Below are 19,952 nucleotides of genomic sequence, written 5' to 3' on the forward strand. Positions count from 1 at the left end.
TTCCGATGCAATTTCTGTGTTTCATCGTCAATAAGAAGGTCAGAGGGATACAGTAAACCTGAAGTGAAGCATCGGAATCTATACCTAGTGTCACAGGAATGGTTCAAAGCATAGACAGTAAGAAGAGTTAGTTTTCTTGTACTTAAGTCGGCGTTGTGCCTTTTGTATTTAATTCCGATGAAATTTCCGTGTTTCATCGTCAATAAGAAGGTCAGTGCGATACAGTCAAAATGAAGTGAAGCATCGGAATCTATAACTAGTGTCACATGAATGTTTCAAAACATAGACAGTAAGATGCGTCAGTTTCCTTGAACTCAAGTCGCCATTGTGCCCTTTGTATTTAACTCCGATGCCATTTCTCTGTTTCATCGTAAATAAGAAGGTCAGAGGGATACAAAAACCTCAAGTGAAGCATCGGAATCTATAACTAGCGTCACAGGAAAGGTTCAAATCATAGACAATAAGAAGAGTCAGTTTTCTTGTACTAAGTCGGCATTGTGCCTTTTGTATTTAAATCCGATGCAATTTCTGTGTTTCATCGTCAATAAGAAGGTCAGAGGGATGGCAGTAAACCTGAAGTGATGCATCGGAATCTATAACTAGTGTCACAGGAATGGTTCAATCATAGACAGTAAGAAGAGTCAGTTTTCTTGTACTTAAGTCGGCATTGTGCCTTTTGTATTTCATTCCGATGCAATTTCTGTGTTTCATCGTCAATAAGAAGGTCTGAGGGATACAGTAAACCTGAAGTGAAGCATCGGAATCTATAACTAGTGTCACATGAATGTTTAAAACATAGACAGTAAGAAGAGTCCGTTTTCCTGTACATAAGTCGGCATTGTTCCTTTTGTATTTAATTCCGATGCAATTTCTGTGTTTCATCGTCAATAAGAAGGTCTGATGGATACAGTAAACCTGAAGTGAAGCATCGGAATCTATAACTAGTGTCACAGGAATGGTTCAAAACATAGACAAAAAGAAGAGTCATTTTTCTTGTACTTAAGTCGGCATTGTGGCTTTTGTATTTAATTCCGATGCAATATCTGTGTTTCATCAACAATACGAAGGTCAGCGGGATACAGTAAACCTGAAGTGAAGCATCGGAATCTTCAAGAAGTGTCACATGAATGGTTCAAACATAGACAGTAAAAAGAGTCAGTTTTCTTGTACTTAAATCGGCATTGTGCCTTTTGTATTTAATTCCGATGCAATTTCAGTGTTTCATCGTCAATAAGAAGGTCGGAGGGATACAGTAAACCAGAAGTGAAGCATCGGAATCTATAACTAGTGTCACAGGAATTGCTCAAAACATAGACAGTAAGAGGAGTCAGTTTTCTTGTACTTAAGTCTGCATTGTGCTTTTTGTATTTAATTCTGATGAATTTTCTGTGTTTCATCATCAATAAGAAGGTCAGAGGGATACAGTAAACCTGATGAGAAGCATCGGAATCTATATCTAGTGTCACAGGAATGGTTCAAATCATAGACAGTAAGAAGAGTCAGTTTTCTTGTACTTAAGTCGGCATTGTGCCTTTTGTATTAATTTCCGATGCAATTTCAGTGTTTCATCGTCAATAAGAAGGTCAGAGGGATACAGTGAACCTGAAGTGAAGCATCGGAATCTATACTAGTGTCACAGGAATGGTTCAAAACATAGACAATAAGAAGTTTTCTTGTACTTAAGTCGGCATTGTGCCTTTTGTATTTAATTCCGATGCCTTTTCTGTGTTTCATCGTCAACAAGAAGGTCAGACGGATGCAGTAAACCTGAAGTGAAGCCTCGGAATCTATAACAAGTGTCAGAGGAATGGTTCAATCATAGACAGTAAGAAGAGTCAGGTTTCTTGTACTTAAGTCGGCATTGTGCCTTTTGCATTTAATTCCGATGCAATTTCTGTGTTTCATCGTCAATGAGAAGGTCAGAGGGATACAGTGAACCTGAAGTGAAGCATCGGAATCTATAACTAGTGTCACAGGAATGGTTCAAAACATAGACAGTAAGAAGAGTCAGTTTTCTTGTACTTAAGTCGGCATTGTGCCCTTTGTATTTAATTCCGATGCAGTTTCTGTGTTTCACCAACAATAAGATGGTCAAAGGGATACAGTAAACCTGAAGTGAAGCATCGGAATCTATAACTAGTGTCACAGGATTGGTTCAAACATAGACTGTGAAAAGAGTCACTTTTCTTGTACTTAAGTCGGCATTGTGCCTTTTGTAATTAATTCCGGTGCAATTTCTGTGTTTCATCGTCAAAAAAGGGGTCAGAGGGATACAGTAAACCTGAAGTGAACCATCGGAATCTATAACTAGTGTCACAGGAATGGTTCAAAACATAGACAGTAAGATGAGTCAGTTTTCTAAAAACAAAAGTCGGCGTTGTGAATTTGTATTAAATTCCAATGCAATTTCTGTGTTTCATCGTCAATAAGAACGCCAGAGGGATACAGTGAACCTGAAGTGAAGCATCGGAATCTATAACTAGTGTCACAGGAATGGTTCAAAACATAGACAGTAAGATAAGACAGTTTTCTTGTACTTAAGTCGGCATTGTGCCTTTTGTATTTAATTCCGATGCAATTTCAGTGTTTCATCGTCAACAAGAAGGTCGGAGGGATACAGTAAACCTGAAGTGAAGCATCGGAATCTATACCTAGTGTCACAGGAATGGTTCAAGGCATAGACAGTAAGAAGAGTCAGTTTTCTTGTGCTTAAGTCGGCGTTGTGCCTTTTGTATTTCATTCCGATTCAATTTTTGTGTTTCATCGTCAATAAGAAGGTCAGAGGGATACAGCAAACCAGAAGTGAAGCATCAGAATCTATAACTAGTGTCACAGGAATGGTTCAAAGCATAGACAGTAAGAAGAGTCAGTTTTCTTGTACTTAAGTCGGCATTGTGCCTTTTGTATTTAATTCCGATGCAATTTCAGTGTTTCATCGTCAACAAGAAGGTCAGAGGGATACAGTGAACCTGAAGTGAAGCATCGGAATCTATACTAGTGTCACAGGAATGGTTCAAAACATAGACAGTAAGAAGAGTCAGGTTTCTTGTACTTAAGTCGGCATTGTGCCTTTTGTATTTAATTCCGATGCAATTTCTGTGTTTCATCGTCAATAAGTAGGTCAGAGGGATACAGTAAACTTGAAGTGAAGCATCTGAATCTATACCTAGCGTCACAGGAATGGTTCAAAACATAGACAGTAAGAAGAGTCAGTTTTCGTGTACTTAAGTCGGCATTGTGTCTTTTGTATTTAATTCCGATGCAATTTCCGTGTTTCATCGTCAATAAGAAGGTCAGAGGGATACAGTAAACCTGAAGTGAAGCATCGGAATCTATAACTAGTGTCACAGGAATGGTTCAGACATAGACAGTAAAAAGATTCAGTTTTCTTGTACTTAAGTCGGCATTGTGCCTTTTGTATTTAATTTCGATGCAATTTCTGTGTTTCATCGTCAATAAGGAGGTCAGAGGGATACAGTAAACCTGAAGTGAAGCATCGGAATCTATATCTAGTGTCACAGGAGTGGTTCAAACATAGACAGTAAGAAGAGTCAGTTTTCTTGTACTAAAGTCGGCGTTGTGCCTTTTGTATTTAATTCCAATGCAATTTCTGTGTTTCATCGTCAATAAGAACGTCAGAGGGATTCAGTGAACCTGAAGTGAAGCATCGAAATCTATAACTAGTGTCACAGGAATGGTTCAAATCATAGACAGTAAGAAGAGTCAGTTTTCTTGTACTTAAGTCGGCATTGTGCCTTTTGTATCTAATTCCGATGCAATTTCTGTGTTTCATCGTCAATAAGAAGGTCAGAGGGATACAGTGAATCAGAAGTGAAGCATTTGAATCTGTAACTAGTGCCACAGGAATGGTTCAAAACATAGACAGTAAGAAGAGTCAGTTTTCTTGTACTTAAGTCGGCATTGTGCCTTTTGTATTTAATTCCGATGCAATTTCAGTGTTTCATCGTCAATAAGAAGGTCGGAGGGATACAGTATCCTGAATTGAAGGATCGGAATCTATAACTAGTGTCACAGGAATGGTTCAAGGCATAGACAGTAAGAAGAGTCAGTTTTCTTTTACTTAAGTCGGCATTGTGCCTTTTGTATTTAATTCCGATGCAATTTCTGTGTTCATCGTCAATAAGAAGGTCAGAGGGAAACTGTAAACCTGAAGTGAAGCATCGGAATCTATAACTAGTGTCACAGGAATGGCTCAAAACATAGACAGTAAGAGGAGTCAGTTTTCTTGTACTTAAGTCTGCATTGTGCTTTTTGTATTTAATTCCGATGAATTTTCTGTGTTTCATCATCAATAAGAAGGTCAGAGGGATACAGTAAACCTGATGTGAAGCTTCGAGATCTATATCTAGTGTCACAGGAATGGGTCAAATCATAGACAGTAAGAAGAGTCAATTTTCTTGTACTTATGTCGGCATTGTGCGTTTTGTATTTAATTCCGATGCAATTTCAGTGTTTCATCGTCAATAAGAAGGTCAGAGGGATACAGTGAACCTGAAGTGAAGCATCGGAATCTATACTAGTGTCACAGGAATGGTTCAAAACATAGAGCGTAAGAAGAGTCAGGTTTCTTGTACTTAAGTCGGCATTGTGCCTTTTGTATTTAATTCCGATGCAATTTCTGTGTTTCATCGTCAATAAGAAGGTCAGAGGGATGCAGTAAACCTGAAGTGATGCATCGGAATCTATAACTAGTGTCACAGGAATGGTTCAATCATAGACAGTAAGAATAGTCAGTTTTCTTGTACATAGGTCGGCATTGTGCATTTTGTATTAAATTCCGATGCAATTTCTGTGTTTCATCGTCAGTAAGAAGGTCTGATGGATACAGTAAACCTGAAGTGAAGCATCGGAAGCAATAACTAGTGCCACATGAATGGTCCAAAACATGGACAGGAAAAAGTGTCAGTTTTGTTGTACTTAAGTCGTCATTGTGCCTTTTGTATTTAATTCAGATGCAATTTCTGTGTTTCATCGTCAATAAGAAGGTCAGAGGGATACAGTAAACCTGAAGTGAAGCATCGGAATATATAACTAGCGTCACAGGAAAGGTTCAAAACATAGACAATAAGAAGAGTCAGTTTTCTTGTACTTAAGTCGGCATTGTGCCTTTTGTATTTAATTCCGATGCCTTTTCTGTGTTTCATCGTCAATAAGAAGGGGAGAGGGATGCAGTAATACTGACGTGAAGCATCGGAATCTATAACTAGTGTCACAGGAATGGTTCAATCATAGACAGTAAGAAGAGTCAGGTTTCTTGTGCTTAAGTCGGCATTGTGCCTTTTGTATTTAATTCCGATGCAATTTCTGTGTTTCATCGTCAATGAGTAGCTCACAGGGAAACAGTAAATCTGAAGTGAAGCATCGGAATCTATAACTGGTGTCTCATGAATGGTTCATACATAGACAGTAAGAAGAGTCAGTTTTCTTGTACATAGGTCGGCATTGTGCATTTTGTATTAAATTCCGATGCAATTTCTGTGTTTCATCGTCAGTAAGAAGGTCTGATGGATACAGTAAACCTGAAGTGAAGCATCGGAAGCAATAACTAGTGCCACATGAATGGTCCAAAACATGGACAGGAAAAAGAGTCAGTTTTGTTGTACTTAGGTCGTCATTGTGCCTTTTGTATTTAATTCAGATGCAATTTCTGTGTTTCATCGTCAATAAGGAGGTCAGAGGGATACAGTAAACCTGAAGTTAAGCATCGGAATCTATAACTAGTGTCTCAGGAATGGTTCAAAACATAGACAGTAAGAAGAGTCAGTTTTCTTGTACATAAGTCGGCATTGTGCCTTTTGTATTTAATTCCGATGCAATTTCTGTGTTTCATCAACAATAAGAAGGTCAGAGGGATACAGTAAACCTGAAGTGATGCATCGGAATCTATAACTAGTGTCACAGGAATGGTTCAGACATAGACAGTAAAAAGAATCAGTTTTCTTGTACTTAAGTCGGCATTGTGCCTTTTGTATTTAATTTCGATGCAATTTCTGTGTTTCATCGTCAATAAGGAGGTCAGAGGGATACAGTAAACCTGAAGAGAAGCATCGGAATCTATAACTAGTGTCACAGGAATGGTTCAAAACATAGACAGTAAAAAGAGTCAGTTTCCTTGTACTAAAGTCGGCGTTGTGCCTTTTGTATTTAATTCCAATGCAATTTCTGTGTTTCATCGTCAATAAGAACGTCAGAGGGATACAGTGAACCTGAAGTGAAGCATCGAAATATATAACTAGTGTCACAGGAATGGTTGAAATCATAGACAGTAAGAAGAGTCAGTTTTCTTGTACTTAAGTCGGCATTGTGCCTTTTGTATCTAATTCCGATGCAATTTCTGTGTTTCATCGTCAATAAGAAGGTCAGAGGGATACAGTGAATCTGAAGTGAAGCATCGGAATCTGTAACTAGTGTCACAGGAATGGTTCAAAACATAGAGAGTAAGAAGAGTCAGTTTTCTTGTACTTAAGTCGGCATTGTGCCTTTTGTATTTAATTCCGATGCAATTTCAGTGTTTCATCGTCAATAAGAAGGTCGGAGGGATACAGTAAACCTGAAGTGAAGGATCGGAATCTATAACTAGTGTCACAGGAATGGTTCAAGGCATAGACAGTAAGAAGAATCAGTTTTCTTTTACTTAAGTCGGCATTGTGCCTTTTGTATTTAATTCCGATGCAATTTCTGTGTTCATCGTCAATAAGAAGGTCAGAGGGAAACAGTAAACCTGAAGTGAAGCATCGGAATCTATAACTAGTGTCACAGGAATGGCTCAAAACACAGACAGTAAGAGGAGTCAGTTTTCTTGTACTTAAGTCTGCATTGTGCTTTTTGTATTTAATTCCGATGAATTTTCTGTGTTTCATCATCAATAAGAAGGTCAGAGGGATACAGTAAACCTGATGTGAAGCATCGGGATCTATATCTAGTGTCACAGGAATGGTTCAAAACATAGACAGTAAGAAGAGTCAATTTTCTTGTACTTATGTCGGCATTGTGCGTTTTGTATTTAATTCCGATGCAATTTCAGTGTTTCATCGTCAATAAGAAGGTCAGAGGGATACAGTGAACCTGAAGTGAAGCATCGGAATCTATACTAGTGTCACAGGAATGGTTCAAAACATAGAGAGTAAGAAGAGTCAGGTTTCTTGTACTTAAGTCGGCATTGTGCCTTTTGTATTTAATTCCGATGCAATTTCTGTGTTTCATCGTCAATAAGAAGGTCAGAGGGATACAGTAAACCTGAAGTGAAGCATCGGAATCTATACCTAGTGTCACATTAATGGTTCAAAGCATAGACAGTAAGAAGAGTCAGTTTTCTTGTACTTAAGTCGGCGTTGTGCCTTTTGTATTTAATTCCGATGAAATTTCCGTGTTTCATCGTCAATAAGAAGGTCAGTGTGATACAGTAAAAATGAAGTGAAGCATCGGAATCTATAACTAGTGTCACATGAATGGTTCAAAACATAGACAGTAAGAAGAGTCAGTTTCCTTGAACTTAAGTCGCCATTGTGCCCTTTGTATTTAACTCCGATGCCATTTCTGTGTTTCATCGTCAATAAGAAGGTCAGAGGGATACAAAAACCTCAAGTGAAGCATCGGGATCTATAACTAGCGTCACAGGAAAGGTTCAAATCATAGACAATAAGAAGAGTCAGTTTTCTTGTACTTAAGTCGGCATTGTGCCTTTTGTATTTAAATCCGATGCAATTTCTGTGTTTCTTCGTCAATAGGAAGGTCAGAGGGATGCAGTAAACCTGAAGTGAAGCATCGGAATCTATAACTAGTGTCACAGGAATGGTTCAATCATAGACAGTAAGAAGAGTCAGTTTTCTTGTACTTAAGTCGGCATTGTGCCTTTTGTATTTCATTCCGATGCAATTTCTGTGTTTCATCGTCAATAAGAAGGTCAGAGGGATACAGTAAACCTGAAGTGAAGCATCGGAATCTATAACCAGTGTCACAGGAATGGTTCAAAACATAGATAGTAAGAAGAGTCAGTTACCTTGTACTTAAGTCGCCATTGTGCCCTTTGTATTTAACTCCGATGCAATTTCTGTGTTTCATCGTCAGTAAGAAGGTCTGATGGATACAGTAAACCTGAAGTGAAGCATCGGAAGCAATAACTAGTGCCACATGAATGGTCCAAAACATGGACAGGAAAAAGAGTCAGTTTTGTTGTACTTAAGTCGTCATTGTGCCTTTTGTATTTAATTCAGATGCAATTTCTGTGTTTCATCGTCAATAAGAAGGTCAGAGGGATACAGTAAACCTGAAGTTAAACATCGGAATCTATAACTAGTGTCTCTGGAATCGTTCAAAACATAGACAGTAAGAAGAGTCAGTTTTCTTGTACTTAAGTCGGCATTGTGCCTTTTGTATTTAATTCCGATGCAATTTCTGTGTTTCATCAACAATACGAAGGTCAGAGGGATACAGTAAACCTGAAGTGAAGCATCGGAATCTATAACTAGTGTCACAGGAATGGTTCAGACGTAGACAGTAAAAAGATTCAGTTTTCTTGTACTTAAGTCGGCATTGTGCCTTTTGTATTTAATTTCGATGCAATTTCTGTGTTTCATCGTCAATAAGGAGGTCAGAGGGATACAGTAAACCTGAAGTGAAGCATCGGAATCTATAACTAGTGTCACAGGAATGGTTCAAAACATAGACAGTAAGAAGAGTCAGTTTTCTTGTACTAAAGTCGGCGTTGTGCCTTTTGTATTTAATTCCAATGCAATTTCTGTGTTTCATCGTCAATAAGAACGTCAGAGGGATACAGTGAACCTGAAGTGAAGCATCGAAATCTATAACTAGTGTCACAGGAATGGTTCAAATCATTAACTGTAAGAAGAGTCAGTTTTCTTGTACTTAAGTCGGCATTGTGCCTTTTGTATCTAATTCCGATGCAATTTCTGTGTTTCATCGTCAATAAGAAGGTCAGAGGGATACAGTGAATCTGAAGTGAAGCATCGGAATCTGTAACTATTGTCACAGGAATGGTTCAAAACATAGACAGTAAGAAGAGTCAGTTTTCTTGTACTTAAGTCGGCATTGTGCCTTTTGTATTTAATTCCGATGCAATTTCAGTGTTTAATCGTCAATAAGAAGGTCGGAGGGATACAGTAAACCTGAAGTGAAGGATCGGAATCTATAACTAGTGTCACAGGAATGGTTCAAGGCATAGACAGTAAGAAGAGTCAGTTATCTTTTACTTAAGTCGGCATTGTGCCTTTTGTATTTAATTCCGATGCAATTTCTGTGTTCATCGTCAATACGAAGGTCAGAGGGAAACAGTAAACCTGAAGTGAAGCATCGGAATCTATAACTAGTGTCACAGGAATGGCTCAAAACATAGACAGTAAGAGGAGTCAGTTTTCTTGTACTTAAGTCTGCATTGTGCTTTTTGTATTTAATTCCGATGAATTTTCTGTGTTTCATCATCAATAAGAAGGTCAGAGGGATACAGTAAACCTGATGGGAAGCGTCGGGATCTATATCTAGTGTCACAGGAATGGTTCAAAACATAGACAGTAAGAAGAGTCAATTTTCTTGTACTTACGTCGGCATTGTGCGTTTTGTATTTAATTCCGATGCAATTTCAGTGTTTCATCGTCAATAAGAAGGTCAGAGGGATACAGTGAACCTGAAGTGAAGCATCGGAATCTATACTAGTGTCACAGGAATGGTTCAAAACATAGAGAGTAAGAAGAGTCAGTTTTCTTGTACTTAAGTCGGCATTGTGCCTTTTGTATTTAAATCCGATGCAATTTCTGTGTTTCTTCGTCAATAGGAAGGTCAGAGGGATGCAGTAAACCTGAAGTGAAGCATCGGAATCTATAACTAGTGTCACAGGAATGGTTCAATAATAGACAGTAAGAAGAGTCAGTTTTCTTGTACTTAAGTCGGCATTGTGCCTTTTGTATTTCATTCCGATGCAATTTCTGTGTTTCATCGTCAATAAGAAGGTCAGAGGGATACAGTAAACCTGAAGTGAAGCATCGGAATCTATAACTAGTGTCACAGGAATGATTCAAAACATAGATAGTAAGAAGAGTCAGTTACCTTGTACTTAAGTCGCCATTGTGCCCTTTGTATTTAACTCCGATGCAAATTCTGTGTTTCATCGTCAGTAAGAAGGTCTGATGGATACAGTAAACCTGAAGTGAAGCATCGGAAGCAATAACTAGTGCCACATGAATGGTCCAAAACATGGACAGGAAAAAGAGTCAGTTTTGTTGTACTTAAGTCGTCATTGTGCCTTTTGTATTTAATTCAGATGCAATTTCTGTGTTTCATCGTCAATAAGAAGGTCAGAGGGATACAGTAAACCTGAAGTTAAACATCGGAATCTATAACTAGTGTCTCTGGAATCGTTCAAAACATAGACAGTAAGAAGAGTCAGTTTTCTTGTACTTAAGTCGGCATTGTGCCTTTTGTATTTAATTCCGATGCAATTTCTGTGTTTCATCAACAATACGAAGGTCAGAGGGATACAGTAAACCTGAAGTGAAGCATCGGAATCTATAACTAGTGTCACAGGAATGGTTCAGACATAGACAGTAAAAAGATTCAGTTTTCTTGTACTTAAGTCGGCATTGTGCCTTTTGTATTTAATTTCGATGCAATTTCTGTGTTTCATCGTCAATAAGGAGGTCAGAGGGATACAGTAAACCTGAAGTGAAGCATCGGAATCTATAACTAGTGTCACAGGAATGGTTCAAAACATAGACAGTAAGAAGAGTCAGTTTTCTTGTACTAAAGTCGGCGTTGTGCCTTTTGTATTTAATTCCAATGCAATTTCTGTGTTTCATCGTCAATAAGAACGTCAGAGGGATACAGTGAACCTGAAGTGAAGCATCGAAATCTATAACTAGTGTCACAGGAATGGTTCAAATCATTAACAGTAAGAAGAGTCAGTTTTCTTGTACTTAAGTCGGCATTGTGCCTTTTGTATCTAATTCCGATGCAATTTCTGTGTTTCATCGTCAATAAGAAGGTCAGAGGGATACAGTGAATCTGAAGTGAAGCATCGGAATCTGTAACTATTGTCACAGGAATGGTTCAAAACATAGACAGTAAGAAGAGTCAGTTTTCTTGTACTTAAGTCGGCATTGTGCCTTTTGTATTTAATTCCGATGCAATTTCAGTGTTTCATCGTCAATAAGAAGGTCGGAGGGATACAGTAAACCTGAAGTGAAGGATCGGAATCTATAACTAGTGTCACAGGAATGGTTCAAGGCATAGACAGTAAGAAGAGTCAGTTATCTTTTACTTAAGTCGGCATTGTGCCTTTTGTATTTAATTCCGATGCAATTTCTGTGTTCATCGTCAATACGAAGGTCAGAGGGAAACAGTAAACCTGAAGTGAAGCATCGGAATCTATAACTAGTGTCACAGGAATGGCTCAAAACATAGACAGTAAGAGGAGTCAGTTTTCTTGTACTTAAGTCTGCATTGTGCTTTTTGTATTTAATTCCGATGAATTTTCTGTGTTTCATCATCAATAAGAAGGTCAGAGGGATACAGTAAACCTGATGGGAAGCGTCGGGATCTATATCTAGTGTCACAGGAATGGTTCAAAACATAGACAGTAAGAAGAGTCAATTTTCTTGTACTTACGTCGGCATTGTGCGTTTTGTATTTAATTCCGATGCAATTTCAGTGTTTCATCGTCAATAAGAAGGTCAGAGGGATACAGTGAACCTGAAGTGAAGCATCGGAATCTATACTAGTGTCACAGGAATGGTTCAAAACATAGAGAGTAAGAAGAGTCAGTTTTCTTGTACTTAAGTCGGCATTGTGCCTTTTGTATTTAAATCCGATGCAATTTCTGTGTTTCTTCGTCAATAGGAAGGTCAGAGGGATGCAGTAAACCTGAAGTGAAGCATCGGAATGTATAACTAGTGTCACAGGAATGGTTCAATAATAGACAGTAAGAAGAGTCAGTTTTCTTGTACTTAAGTCGGCATTGTGCCTTTTGTATTTCATTCCGATGCAATTTCTGTGTTTCATCGTCAATAAGAAGGTCAGAGGGATACAGTAAACCTGAAGTGAAGCATCGGAATCTATAACTAGTGTCACAGGAATGATTCAAAACATAGATAGTAAGAAGAGTCAGTTACCTTGTACTTAAGTCGCCATTGTGCCCTTTGTATTTAACTCCGATGCAAATTCTGTGTTTCATCGTCAGTAAGAAGGTCTGATGGATACAGTAAACCTGAAGTGAAGCATCGGAAGCAATAACTAGTGCCACATGAATGGTCCAAAACATGGACAGGAAAAAGAGTCAGTTTTGTTGTACTTAAGTCGTCATTGTGCCTTTTGTATTTAATTCAGATGCAATTTCTGTGTTTCATCGTCAATAAGAAGGTCAGAGGGATACAGTAAACCTGAAGTTAAACATCGGAATCTATAACTAGTGTCTCTGGAATCGTTCAAAACATAGACAGTAAGTAGAGTCAGTTTTCTTGTACTTAAGTCGGCATTGTGCCTTTTGTATTTAATTCCGATGCAATTTCTGTGTTTCATCAACAATACGAAGGTCAGAGGGATACAGTAAACCTGAAGTGAAGCATCGGAATCTATAACTAGTGTCACAGGAATGGTTCAGACATAGACAGTAAAAAGATTCAGTTTTCTTGTACTTAAGTCGGCATTGTGCCTTTTGTATTTAATTTCGATGCAATTTCTGTGTTTCATCGTCAATAAGGAGGTCAGAGGGATACAGTAAACCTGAAGTGAAGCATCGGAATCTATAACTAGTGTCACAGGAATGGTTCAAATCATTAACAGTAAGAAGAGTCAGTTTTCTTGTACTTAAGTCGGCATTGTGCCTTTTGTATCTAATTCCGATGCAATTTCTGTGTTTCATCGTCAATAAGAAGGTCAGAGGGATACAGTGAATCTGAAGTGAAGCATCGGAATCTGTAACTAGTGTCACAGGAATGGTTCAAAACATAGACTGTAAGAAGAGTCAGTTTTCTTGTTCTTAAGTCGGCATTGTGCCTTTTGTATTTAATTCCGATGCAATTTCAGTGTTTCATCGTCAATAAGAAGGTCGGAGGGATACAGTAAACCTGAAGTGAAGGATCGGAAACTATAACTAGTGTCACAGGAATGGTTCAAGGCATAGACAGTAAGAAGAGTCAGTTTTCTTTTACTTAAGTCGGCATTGTGCCTTTTGTATTTAATTCCGATGCAATTTCTGTGTTCATCGTCAATACGAAGGTCAGAGGGAAACAGTAAACCTGAAGTGAAGCATCGGAATCTATAACTAGTGTCACAGGAATGGCTCAAAACATAGACAGTAAGAGGAGTCAGTTTTCTTGTACTTAAGTCTGCATTGTGCTTTTTGTATTTAATTCCGATGAATTTTCTGTGTTTCATCATCGATAAGAAGGTCAGAGGGATACAGTAAACCTGATGTGAAGCATCGGGATCTATATCTAGTGTCACAGGAATGGTTCAAAACATAGACAGTAAGAAGAGTCAATTTTCTTGTACTTACGTCGGCATTGTGCGTTTTGTATTTAATTCCGATGCAATTTCAGTGTTTCATCGTCAATAAGAAGGTCAGAGGGATACAGTGAACCTGAAGTGAAGCATCGGAATCTATACTAGTGTCACAGGAATGGTTCAAAACATAGAGAGTAAGAAGAGTCAGGTTTCTTGTACTTAAGTCGGCATTGTGCCTTTTGTATTTAATTCCGATGCAATTTCTGTGTTTCATCGTCAATAAGAAGGTCAGAGGGATACAGTAAACCTAAAGTGAAGCATCGGAATCTATACCTAGTGTCACATTAATGGTTCAAAGCATAGACAGTAAGAAGAGTCAGTTTTCTTGTACTTAAGTCGTCATTGTGCCTTTTGTATTTAATTCAGATGCAATTACTGTGTTTCATGAACAATACGAAGGTGAGCGGGATACAGTAAACCTGAAGGGAAGCATCGGAATCCATAAGAAGTGTCACATGAATGGTTCAAACATAGACAGTAAAAAGAGACAGTTTTCTTGTACTGAAGTCGGCATTGTGCCTTTTGTATTTAATTCCGATGCAATTTCAGTGTTTCATCGTCAATAAGAAGGTCGGAGGGATACAGTAAACCAGAAGTGAAGCATCGGAATCTAAAACTAGTGTCACAGGAAATGCTCAAAACATAGACAGTAAGAGGAGTCAGTTTTCTTGTACTTAAGTCTGCATTGTGCTTTTTGTATTTAATTCCGATGAATTTTCTGTGTTTCATCATCAATAAGAAGGTCAGAGGGATACAGTAAACCTGATGTGAAGCATCGGAATCTATAACTAGTGTCACAGGAATGGTTCAAAACATAGACAGTAAGAAGAGTCAGATTTCTTGTACTTAAGTCGGCATTGTGCCTTTTGTATTAATTTCCGATGCAATTTCAGTGTTTCATCGTCAATAAGAAGGTCAGAGGGATACAGTGAACCTGAAGTGAAGCATCGGAATCTATACTAGTGTCACAGGAATGGTTCAAAACATAGACAGTAAGAAGAGTCAGGTTTCTTGTACTTAAGTCGGCATTGTGCCTTTTGTATTTAATTCCGATGCAATTTCTGTGTTTCATCGTCAATAAGGAGGTCAGAGGGATACAGTAAACCTGAAGTGAAGCATCGGAATCTATACCTAGTGTCACAGGGATGGTTCAAAACATAGACAGTAAGAAGAATCAGTTTTCATGTACTTAAGTCGGCGTTGTGCCTTTTGTATTTAATTCCGATGCAATTTCCGTGTTTCATCGTCAATAAGAAGGTCAGAGGGATACAGTGAACCTGAAGTGAATCATCGGAATCTATAACTAGTGTCACAGGAATGGTTCGAATCATAGACAGTAAGAAGAGTCAGTTTTATTGTACTTAAGTTGGCATTGTGCATTTGTATTTAATTCCGATGCAATTTCTGTGTTTCATCAATAATAAGAAGGTCAGAGGGATACAGTAAACCTGAAGTGAAGCATCGGAATCTATAACTAGTGTCACAGGAATGGTTCAAAGCATAGACAGTAAGAAGAGTCAGTTTTCTTGTACTTAAGTCGGCATTGTGCCCTTTGTATTTAATTCCGATGCAATTTCTGTGTTTCATCAATAATAAGAAGGTCAAAGGAACACAGTAAACCTGAAGTGAAGCATCGTAATCTATAACTAGTGTCACAGGAATGGTTCAAACATAGACAGTGAAAAGAGTCACTTTTCTTGTACTTAAGTCGGCATTGTGCATTTTGTATTTAATTCCGGTGCAATTTCTGTGTTTCATCGTCAAAAAGGGGGTCAGAGGGATACAGTAAACCTGAAGTGAACCATCTGAAGCCATAACTAGTGTCACAGGAATGGTTCAAAACATAGACAGTAAGATGAGTCAGTTTTCTAAAAACTAAAGTCGGCGTTGTGCCTTTTGTATTTAATTCCAATGCAATTTCTGTGTTTCATCGTCAATAAGAACGCCAGAGGGATACAGTGAACCTGAAGTGAAGCATCGGAATCTATAACTAGTGTCACAGGAATGGTTCAAAACATAGACAGTAAGATGAGACAGTTTTCTTGTACTTAAGTCGGCATTGTGCCTTTTGTATTTAATTCCGATGCCATTTCAGTGTTTCATCGTCAATAAGAAGGTCGGAGGGATACAGTAAACCTGAAGTGAAGCATCGGAATCTATACCTAGTGTCACAGGAATGGTTCAAGGCATAGACAGTAAGAAGAGTCAGTTTTCTTGTACTTAAGTCGGCATTGTGCCTTTTGTATTTAATTCCGATGCAATTTCTGTGTTCATCGTCAATAAGAAGGTCAGAGGGATACAGTAAACCTGAAGTGAAGCATCGGAATCTATAACTCGTGTCCCAGGAATGGCTCAAAACATAGACAGTAAGAGGAGTCAGTTTTCTTGTACTTAAGTCTGCATTGAGCTTTTTTTATTTAATTCCGATGCATTTTCTGTGTTTCATCATCAATAAGAAGGTCAGAGGGATACAGTAAACCTGATGTGAAGTATCGGAATCTATATCTAGTCACACAGGAATGGTTCAAAACATAGACAGTAAGAAGAGTCAGTTTTCTTGTACTTAAGCCGGCATTGTGCCTCTTGTATTAAATTCCGATGCAATATCTGTGTTTCATCGTCAATAAGAAGGTCAGAGGGATACAGTAAACCTGAAGTGAAGCAATGGAATCTATAACTAGTGTCACAGGAATGGTTCAAAACATAGTCAGTAGGAAGAGTCAGTTTTCTTGTACTTAAGTCGGCATTGTGCCCTTTGTATTTAATTCCGATGCAATTTCTGTGTTTCATCAACAATAAGAAGGTCAGTGGGATACAGTAAACCTGAAGTGAAGCATCGGAATCTATACCTAGTGTCACAGGAATGGTTCAAAACATAGACAGTAAGAAGAGTCAGTTTTCTTGTACTTAAGTCGGCGTTGTGCCTTTTGTATTTAATTCCGATGCAATTTTTGTGTTTCATCGTCAATAAGAAGGTCAGAGGGATACAGCAAACCAGAAGTGAAGCATCAGAATCTATAACTAGTGTCACTGGAATGGTTCAAAGCATAGACAGTAAGAAGAGTCAGTTTTCTTGTACTTAAGTCGGCATTGTGCCTTTTGTATTAAATTCCGATGCAATTTCAGTGTTTCATCGTCAACAAGAAGGTCAGAGGGATACAGTGAAAATGAAGTGAAGCATCGGAATCTATCCTAGTGTCACAGGAATGGTTCAAAACATAGACAGTAAGAAGTGTCAGGTTTCTTGTACTTAAGTCGGCATAGTGCCTTTTGTATTTAATTCCGATGCAATTTCTGTGTTTCATCGTCAATAAGAAGGTCAGAGGGATACAGTAAACTCGAAGTGAAGCATCTGAATCTATACCTAGTGTCACAGGAATGGTTCAAATCATAGACAGTAAGAAGAGTCAGTTTTCGTGTACTTAAGTCGGCATTGTGTCTTTTGTATTTAATTTCGATGCAATTTCCGTATTTCATCGTCAATAAGAAGGTCAGAGGGATACAGTAAACCTGACGTGAAGCATCGGAATCTATAACTAGTGTCACAGAAATGGTTCAAACCATAGATTGTAAGAAGAGTCAGTTATCTTGTACTTAAGTCGGCATTGTGCCTTTCGTATTTAATTCCGATGCAATTTCTGTGTTTCATCGTCAATAAGAAGGTCAGTGGGATTCAGTAACCCTGAAGTGAAGCATCGGAATCTATACCTAGTGTCACAGGAATGGTTCAAAATATAGACAGTAAGAAGAGTCAGTTTTCTTGTACTTAAGTCGGCATTGTGCATTTTGTATTTAATTCCGACGCAATATCTGTGTTTCATCGTCAATAAGAAGGTCAGTGGGATACAGTAAACCTGGAGTCAAGCATCGCAATCTATAACTACTGTCACATGAATGGTTCAAAGCATAGACAGTAAGAAGAGACAGTTTTCTTGTACTTATGTCGGCATTGTGCCTTTTGTATTAAATTCCGATGCAATTTCTGTGTTACGTCGTCAATAAGAAGGTCAGAGGGATACAGTAAACATGAAGTGAAGCATCGGAATCTGTACCTAGTGTCACAGGAATGGTTCAAAGCATAGACAGTAAGAAGAGACAGTTTTCTTGTACTTATGTCGGCATTGTGCCTTTTGTATTAAATTCCGATGCAATTTCTGTGTTACGTCGTCAATAAGAAGGTCAGAGGGATACAGTAAACCTGAAGTGAAGCATCGGAATCTATAACTCGTGTCACAGGTATGGCTCAAAACATAGACAGTAAGAGGAGTCAGTTTTCTTGTACTTAAGTCTGCATTGAGCTTTTTTTATTTAATTCCGATGCATTTTCTGTGTTTCATCATCAATAAGAAGGTCAGAGGGATACAGTAAACCTGATGTGAAGTATCGGAATCTATATCTAGTCACACAGGAATGGTTCAAAACATAGACAGTAAGAAGAGTCAGTTTTCTTGTACTTAAGCCGGCATTGTGCCTCTTGTATTAAATTCCGATGCAATATCTGTGTTTCATCGTCAATAAGAAGGTCAGAGGGATACAGTAAACCTGAAGTGAAGCAATGGAATCTATAACTAGTGTCACAGGAATGGTTCAAAACATAGACAGTAGGAAGAGTCAGTTTTCTTGTACTTAAGTCGGCATTGTGCAGTTTGTATTTAATTCCGATGCAATTTCTGTGTTTCATCAACAATAAGAAGGTCAGTGGGATACAGTAAACCTGAAGTGAAGCATCGGAATCTATACCTAGTGTCACAGGAATGGTTCAAAACATAGACAGTAAGAAGAGTCAGTTTTCTTGTACTTAAGTCGGCGTTGTGCCTTTTGTATTTAATTCCGATGCAATTTTTGTGTTTCATCGTCAATAAGAAGGTCAGAGGGATACAGCAAACCAGAAGTGAAGCATCAGAATCTATAACTAGTGTCACTGGAATGGTTCAAAGCATAGACAGTAAGAAGAGTCAGTTTTCTTGTACTTAAGTCGGCATTGTGCCTTTTGTATTAAATTCCGATGCAATTTCAGTGTTTCATCGTCAACAAGAAGGTCAGAGGGATACAGTGAACCTGAAGTGAAGCATCGGAATCTATACTAGTGTCACAGGAATGGTTCAAAACATAGACAGTAAGAAGAGTCAGGTTTCTTGTACTTAAGTCGGCATAGTGCCTTTTGTATTTAATTCCGATGCAATTTCTGGGTTTCATCGTCAATAAGAAGGTCAGAGGGATACAGTAAACTCGAAGTGAAGCATCTGAATCTATACCTAGTGTCACAGGAATGGTTCAAAACATAGACAGTAAGAAGAGTCAGTTTTCGTGTACTTAAGTCGGCATTGTGTCTTTTGTATTTAATTTCGATGCAATTTCCGTATTTCATCGTCAATAAGAAGGTCAGAGGGATACAGTAAACCTGACGTGAAGCATCGGAATCTATAACTAGTGTCACAGAAATGGTTCAAACCATAGATTGTAAGAAGAGTCAGTTATCTTGTACTTAAGTCGGCATTGTGCCTTTCGTATTTAATTCCGATGCAATTTCTGTGTTTCATCGTCAATAAGAAGGTCAGTGGGATTCAGTAACCCTGAAGTGAAGCATCGGAATCTATACCTAGTGTCACAGGAATGGTTCAAAATATAGACAGTAAGAAGAGTCAGTTTTCTTGTACTTAAGTCGGCATTGTGCATTTTGTATTTAATTCCGACGCAATATCTGTGTTTCATCGTCAATAAGAAGGTCGGTGGGATACAGTAAACCTGGAGTCAAGCATCGCAATCTATAACTACTGTCACATGAATGGTTCAAAGCATAGACAGTAAGAAGAGACAGTTTTCTTGTACTTATGTCGGCATTGTGCCTTTTGTATTAAATTCCGATGCAATTTCTGTGTTACGTCGCCAATAAGAAGGTCAGAGGGATACAGTAAACATGAAGTGAAGCATCGGAATCTATACCTAGTGTCACAGGAATGGTTCAAAACATAGACAGTAAGAAGAGTCAGTTTTCTTGTACTTAAGTCGGCATTGTGCCTTTTGTATTTAATTCCGATGCAATTTCTGTGTTTCATCGTCAATAAGAAGGTCAGAGGGATACAGTAAACCTGAAGTGAAGCATCGGAATCTATACCTAGTGTCACAGGAATGGTTCAAAACATAGACAGTAAGAAGAGTCAGTTACCTTGTACTTAAGTCGCCAATGTGCCCTTTGTATATAACTCCGATGCCATTTCTGTGTTTCATCGTCAATAAGAAGGTCAGAGAGATACAGTAAACATCAAGTGATGCATCGGAATCTATAACTAGCGTCACAGGAAAGGTTCAAAACATAGACAATAAGAAGAGTCAGTTTTCTTGTACTTAAGTCGGCATTGTGCCTTTTGTATTTAATTCCGAAGCAATATCTGTGTTTCATCGTCAATAAGAAGGTCAGT

Source organism: Schistocerca americana, chromosome 8 (assembly GCF_021461395.2).
Source record: "Schistocerca americana isolate TAMUIC-IGC-003095 chromosome 8, iqSchAmer2.1, whole genome shotgun sequence".
Taxonomy (NCBI): domain Eukaryota; kingdom Metazoa; phylum Arthropoda; class Insecta; order Orthoptera; family Acrididae; genus Schistocerca; species Schistocerca americana.